General features: G+C 37.8%; 1 pseudogene across 1 annotated transcript; it reads left to right on the top strand.

The window, feature by feature from the left end:
* The first annotated feature begins 2,122 nt into the window (after positions 1 to 2,122).
* Positions 2,123 to 6,524, top strand: LOC307145820 (putative inhibitor of apoptosis; annotated as a pseudogene). The gene is made up of 3 exons: positions 2,123 to 2,259; positions 2,842 to 3,050; positions 5,136 to 6,524. The product of its transcript is annotated as a putative inhibitor of apoptosis (transcript).
* Positions 6,525 to 7,211: the final 687 nt, after the last annotated feature.

The raw sequence follows: 7,211 nt of genomic DNA, 5'->3' as shown, positions 1-7,211 counted from the left end.
TGAAAAACATGAACAACAAAAAATATACTCATACATAAATATATATAACATACACAAATCATTTCTTAACTAAGCAACTGTTTCTTAAATTATCAGACACTCACCACATTAAAGTTAACATCACCATATATTGTCTTTTCTACCATGATTGGAGCAACTATTGACCCACCATTTTCCTGGTCAGTCACCGCACTGATGTTAACATCACCATATATTGTGTTTTCTACCATGATTGTAGCAACTATTGTCCCACCATTCTTCTGGTCAGTTGTTAAGTTGGGCTGATTAGGGTTCTGAATTAATGACTGTCTGAATGATGTAGAATTATTACTATGCTGTTGATTTGTCATGTTTCCAGAATGTGCACCATCTGTTAAAAAAAATTAAAAAAAATAAATTAACAATTAAATACACAACCAATACCATGTAAACATTATAGTAAACCTTATTGAAGATTGAGAAACATATTGACCACTAACAAAGTAAATTATAAAATATTTTCCTACGTTTGATATTCTTTTTTCTGATTTTTTTCACTATGGACTTGATCCTTTTTAATGCTGTTTTCTCTCCATATTTATTCTGTAGTTCCTCTACTGTGTCTTCCAACCTTCCTGTTGTTCTTCTCCAGCTGTGTTAACCAAAGACAAACAGTTAGAAGAATAAAATGTATGTACAATAGCAAAAATAAAGTTGGTCATTAGTTGTTAGGGTCAGATACACCTGCAGACGCATTCATAGACCTGTTCACCTGTTTTCATTTAGCATACACCAGAGTTCAAACATTCACTTTTTCAAAGGCCGAATGATTACGTGGTCAAAATTTCTCTTTTTAACATAAGAGTTAAAAAATGTTAAAATGGGGGGGATAACGGTCATAAAGTGTGAGATAAGTTGCAAGTAGCTAAACTAAACATTTCATATTTGACAGCTGTTAAACAACGATAAAAATAATCAGGCAAACTAATCAACTTTTTTCTAATTTCACCTTTTTGAACTTAAAATAGGCCTATATAATACATTATGATTTAATGTGAGAGGAGAAGAAACAAATAACAGCCATTTTCATCATATTAGGCATAAGATTAATAATGAATGTGTACATAGTGTGAATTAATTTAATAAACATTTACCTAACATCCATAGCCTTCAGTAAATTAAGGCTAGACAAGAACAACAAAGTTCCTTTTTAACTCTGCCCCCTGCTCTAGTTAGAACTTTGGAGCGCTTAAAAGTGTGGGGCTCAAAAATAAGTGTCATTTGGAACTCTTTTATAGTTATTTTTATCAAAAAATTTGTTGATAATGATTAGTTATGCCAAATGATAGTTTGGCATGCATGGGATTGTGTATCCATATGCTAGTGAGAGAGAAATACATTCTACAATGATATAAAATATATCTTCATTAAATGCCTATTTTGTCTATTCTTTAATCCACACATAAAATAGGTTTTTATACCTGCTCAAGTACTTCTTGATGAGTTTCTTCTGTATTAAACATCGAATCTTCTCAGTCAGATCGTCGCAAGATCTCAGGAATCCTCTCACACTGCTCGTGTTCACGCGCTCCATCGCTGCACTTCTGTCATATGCATATGCCTTTAATCCTATACAGCTGTTTAATAATAATAATTATTATTATTATAATAACTTTAATTTATATAGCGTCTTTCACAGAACCCAAGGACGCTTAACAAACAACAAGAGAAGGGGGATAAGAAGAGAGAGGTGTGAAGTCAGGGGAGGTAAAGCCCATAGGCCTCAGTGAAGAGGTGTGTTTTAAGCGATGACGACACCCCTATTCAGCCCCTCCAGCGGGGCGGGGTGAGCTGTTGTCCTGATAAATATTTCAGGGCATTACATGCTCTAGCTGTACTCTAGCTCTACTAGCCTCGGACTGCTGCGCTACTGCATCATCTCAATGATCAAAGCCAAAACCTGACGCAAACTACGCTTCTTAGACTCAAGCTTCTGACCCAAAACCACAAACTTCCACGCACAAACCCTGGACGATTGTGCCGCAAGGACTCACTCAGGCGATTCCAGGAACATTCCAGGAACGAAAAGCATCTTTCATCATCAAATAGTGGACTATTCGAAAAATTGAAAAAATGGCGACGCATGGAGAACAAGTATCATCCGGCGTGTGAGTGCGCCACGGGCAAAGAGTGTCTTTTAAGAGCTACTCTAGACTCTATGTTTAAAGATCATTTTAGAGGCCAGATGGTTGGCTTGATGCACAGGATCATCGATGCCGCGTGTGGTATGAAAAACGATTGTGCGCAAGATACCAAACGTGTGACAAATCTCAAAAATGAAATGGAAGTCGTAAGAGGCTTGACAAAGCCATGGCCTGATGTAACGCCCATGTTTTTTAACGTAAAAGAGCCAAATGGCGTAATCCTCAGAAAAGTTCTGGATGTGTTGCGTGAATGTTGTGACGAATTCGAAATCATAGAAATTCTCGCTATATGGACATTTGTAACGGATCTCTGCGTGTCACTGGTGTCAAAAAATGCAAAAACTGACGTTGGTGAATTAGTTGAAAGTCTGGTCAACTATACCCTGGAACAAAACATGATAGCCTGCAGAGATTTTCTATTCTGGTTAGACCATCTGTAAATGTCTTTCACTCAAATTTCTTCAATGTATACTCGAAAGTATAATGTTGAAATAAAAATTTCTGAATGAAAAAATGTCTGAGCTCATAATAATAGTATTATAATAGTATACATTTTATATATATATATATATATATATATATGATTTTGTTTTTAGCATCGGTTCCTGCATCATAGAGGGTATTTAATAAGATTATGTGTTCTGTCATGGACGACTAGACACTACTCATGGGATGTCCAGCAGAGAGAAGGGCTTGAGTGGACAAGCCCTGTGGTCACATTTTTACCCGCCACCGCAAACCTCCTGTCGTCCTCTCACTCTGCCTTTTCCCCCGCTTCGCAACGTAGCCATCTTACAGCTTTCCAACCCTGCGACAGCCGTAACATCAACCACCACGGCATCCATTTCAGGCCAAATGGAGGAGCAGGTGGGTTACTTAACCCTCTGAGGTCTGAGCTGTTTTCTGGGCCCTGGAGGTGTTCTGACATGCTCTGACATTTCTGGTTATTTCTGTTACTTGTGACATTTTCATGGCTAAAGTCTAATTACACTGTATTCAGCACAAACTCTGCTACAATAATATATCAGCAGCATGTATGTAAAAGTTTGTAGTTTTGAGATAATGACATTTATGCGTGGTTTGTGAAAATACAAAAAAAAAATTCTCACTGAAATAAGGCCATGAAACCCATACTGATTATTTCTTCACAAGACTTTTGAAAATTGTATGACGTAGCCTAGAATATTTGCTGCAAAACTATGTGAAAATCACCCTGACTGCTCATTCAGATAAGACAATATATTGATTTAAAAATTTTACGACGTGTTTTGTGTTAGAAAGCTTTATGCGGGAGCTCATTAATATGTAAGCTTTTCTCACCTGAGAAAGACAAAGAACCTCCCCTAACGGCCCTATTAGGAGCTATCAGGCCCTGCCATTCTGAGCAACCTTGCACAATACTGTAAATGAGGAGATTTAAAAAAGAATGGCTTTTAAATTGTTTGGATTTATTCACAACACAACATAATCCAAAGATACACAACAAATGCCAAAAAAGCACTTCAAAGACAGAGACCTTTGTGCCATTCCTAAAAACATTGTACATACCTTTAATTTCCAAGATTTTCACTTTACCGTGTTCACGTACAAAGACTCATGTGAATGTTGAAGTCCTCAGTGGCATCTGGGCCCTGAAAAAAAAAAAAAAAGTGAACATACTGATATCAAGAGAAAGGCCTGCACGATTTTGGAAATAAATATTAGATTTTTCTGGTTAAAATTGCTTTTTAAAATTCCTTTTTAAAATTCACAGAATACACACACACACACACACACACAAATGTTTCCAACAATATATAATATAATGAACACCAGGTTTGTTGTGCCTTGTAGGCATAAGGTATATGTGCAGTGCCGGATAAAATAATAATAACAATAAATAACCTATAGCAGTATAAATCTTCCAAAAGATTTCAGTAACAACAACTAAGCTAGAGAAAAATATATTGATTATCATGTCACTTCAAATGTTTCCATCCGTTATGATGATATGATATGAAATGAGATAAATAATAAAAACATGAAGCTGTTTGGTGCATTTTGCTTTCATCCAAAATGATGTGTACATTCAAACGCGATCGCGCAGGAAAATATGATACATTCAAACGCGATCGCGCTGCAAAACATGATACATTCAAACGCGATCGCGCTCAAATATAAAACATTATGGTTACCATATACATATCTACGTTTGAGCAGATATCCACAAACACAGTAACAGTAAACACGGGTCTAAATATTATAATATTCCCCATATATCTAGCAACAGTTCAACTGCAACGTGACATTTATGCAACAATAACAAACTAATATGTAAGAATTTCTTACCTTACACCTTTCTTGTCTTCAAATCACGTTCTTTTTCTTCTGAGGTAGCCTAAATCCAATGTAAGCTCAGGCACGTCTTTCAAACTCGACGAAAAGTGAAGTGAAGTGTTTTGTTGTTGAGGTAATGAGCGAGACGCGGTCAATGTGGAGATTTGCATGTGAATATCTTTTGCGCGAGTGGGCGTGGCCAAATTAACTGTAATGAGGAAGCGTTTGAGAAGCTGGACATCTTGTTGGTTTTATACAAATTACTTAAACAGAGAATATTTGTTTTCGTTTTGAATCCGATCATTTAAAAGTACACACTTAAATGTTTATAAAGGTATATGGCTCATAAATGTGTGACAAGTATTCGCTGAGTTTTGTTTCAGTTTATAGACGTGCTCAAGAAAAAAAAGTTCACCGCGACGGAGAGGCAGAACGCACACCCTGTTTATTTTCTTTATTTTACAAAAGCACAATGTTTTGGTTTGATTGCAAGTGGACACATACAAAAGGAGAAATATCACAGATTCTTTTTTTATATTTCTTTTTTCTGTATGACTATAAATGACTGAGTAATTTAAATTTATAGTGCTACAATGTGGAGAAAATCCAGCAAAACGCGCCCGCGCGTTTGTCGACCTCAGAGGGTTAAACACGGCATTCAGCAACCTGGCCCTCTCCAGCCCCATTTCCTCCCGTGGAGTTGAGGATATGTCTCACCAGCGACCTCCGACTTGTCACAATCCTGGCATGCGTCGGGAACTGGAACGCCTAGACACCTTTCAGAATTGGACTCTTGCTACAGTAACTCCAGCCGAACTTGCCAAAAGCGGTTTCTACTACCTTGGCCAGTGAGACAGAGTGGCTTGCTTCAGTTGTGGAGGCCAGCTTAGCAACTGGGAACCGGGAGATCGGGCAGCATCAGAGCACCAGAGGCATTACCCCAACTGCCGCTTCATTCGAGGTGACCGTGCAGAAAACGTACCTTTATCTGGTGGCGGCCTTTCCAATGGATCTAACTCTGCAAAGCAACAGTGTGAAGAAAGGTTGCTCACATTTGTCAACTGGCCCTCAAGAATAACTGTTCGACCAGACCAATTGGCTAAGGCTGGTTTTTACTATGTTGGTCGTAATGATGACGTGAAGTGCTTTTGTTGTGATGGCGGACTCAGATGTTGGGAGTCTGGTGATGATCCATGGAGAGAACATGCTAAGTGGTTTCCAAGATGTGAATACCTGTTGCAAGAAAAGGGCCAAGAGTTTGTTCATCAGATTCAAGCAAGATTTCCAAGACTATTTGAACAGCTATTGACTAATGGAGACAGCGACTCAAGATAATTTGTTGATCCAGCTGTTGTACACCTGGGTCCTGGAGAAGACCGTTCAGAAGATGCCGTGATGATGAACAATCCTGTGGTGAAGCAAACCGTTCAAAGCAAAATCCTCGCAAGTGGAGAAAATTACGAAACCGTTCAAGAGTTGGTGTCTGATTTACTAAGTGCAGAAGATGAGAAGAGAGAGGAGGAGCGAGAAAGTAAGTTTCTTACTTTTCTTAAGAAACATCATCTTGCCATGTCACAGCAACTAAAAAGTGTGCCGAGCTTAATGGACCATCTTCTAGAGGAGAACGTCATCTCACAGAAAGAGTATGGCATAATTCGTAACTGCACTACAGTCAAGCAGCAGACAGGGCAGCTCATTGAGTTAGTCCTGTCGAAAGGAAATGCAGCAGCAGAAGTCTTCTGCAACTGGATCAAGAAGAATGATGTCTGCCTGCTGAGAGAACTGATGGCCCAGGCAAATGAAGCTGCATCCCCGAGTCAAGATCTTTCAGACTTGCCTATGGAGGAACAGTTAAGAAGACTTCAAGAGGAGCGCACATGCAAAGTTTGCATGGATAAGGAAGTGAACATTGTCTTCATCCCCTGTGGTCACCTAGTTGTGTGCAAAGAATGTGCGTCTTCTCTGCGCAAGTGCCCCATATGTAGAGGCTTGGTCAAAGGCGCTGTCCGTACTTTCCTATCATAAAGTTTTCCTATCATTTGGATTTGCAAATTTACATTTAACTTGATGAATAAAAACAAGGATACAAGAAGTCATGCCTCCAGAGAGAAGTTTATTATTTTCACTCGATCCAGTTACAAAATCTGATTAAACATTAGACGTTTAAAACATATGCATTGGTGAATTGTTCACCATAAGTTCTGTAACAAACATTTAGAAAGTAGTTAGGATGTATTTCATTTTGCGCATGCTTTAAGTTAACTATTAAGATGTTAAAGTCCAATAGACCTTTAGCGCACTGAGTTAAAATTAAAATCAATATCGCATTAAACGCATCATTACCGAATTCAGGGGTGTTTAATAACTTCAATAGTTATCAAGCACCAGCTGATTTAAGTTTTTCTTCAAACAAAAGTAATTTTCTGATAAATCATCGTACACATACATGTGTTTTGTTGTATGCACAGATTTTGAGGGTCGCTTATAGAAAGATGCGTCTTTGTTTCGCGGTATTTTTAAAAACATAGATCCAGAGAACAGAGAACCTTGTGCGGTATTCTATATCCGCATAAAGGGTTAAAATATAAAATATACATTTTAGCGCTATTTAAAAACTAGGACGGTATAATAATAATATAATGTAAATGTCTCACATGAAGATGATGGTTTAAACCATCATTTTATCAAATCAAACCAATTCATGTGAATACT

The sequence above is a fragment of the Squalius cephalus genome (assembly GCF_949319135.1).
Source record: "Squalius cephalus genome assembly, chromosome: 18".
In the NCBI taxonomy this organism is placed as follows: domain Eukaryota; kingdom Metazoa; phylum Chordata; class Actinopteri; order Cypriniformes; family Leuciscidae; genus Squalius; species Squalius cephalus.
This window is presented reverse-complemented; position numbering and strand designations above follow the sequence as displayed.